The 329-nt window shown below is 54.4% G+C and overlaps 1 protein-coding gene across 1 annotated transcript in view; it reads left to right on the forward strand.

Moving 5' to 3' along the window:
* LOC104498523 (paired box protein Pax-2-A-like) overlaps positions 1 to 329 on the forward strand; it is a gene marked incomplete at both ends in the record, with an annotated part of 51,909 nt that overhangs the window by 25,805 nt on the left and 25,775 nt on the right. The gene's annotated exons all lie outside the window — the stretch shown is intronic.

Consider the following 329-nt stretch of genomic DNA (forward strand, 5'->3'; position numbering starts at 1 on the left):
GCCAAGCAGGGACAGGGGCGGGGAGGGGGCAGCATGCGGGGAGCCCACTGGAGGAGGGGAGATGTGGGGAGGGGGTTGGGAAGTGCATGGAAAAAAACAGAGCAGAAAGAGCAGAAAATCAGTTTTAATTTAACGTAATATTAATCAGAGCAACTTTTCCTGCTGTTTTGTAGCCTTCCCGGTTTCTCCAGCTCCCGCGTCTGGTCCTGAGGCTGCCACAATAAAAAGGCAATTACCAGAGCCTTTCGGACAGGACACCCTTTCAGAATCAATGGCTCTCCCCCTCCCACCCTTCTGTTAGCCATGTGGCTCCCCCCCCCCCCATTTCA

The sequence above is a fragment of the Buceros rhinoceros genome, unplaced genomic scaffold (assembly GCF_000710305.1).
Source record: "Buceros rhinoceros silvestris isolate BGI_N320 unplaced genomic scaffold, ASM71030v1 scaffold10328, whole genome shotgun sequence".
Taxonomy (NCBI): domain Eukaryota; kingdom Metazoa; phylum Chordata; class Aves; order Bucerotiformes; family Bucerotidae; genus Buceros; species Buceros rhinoceros.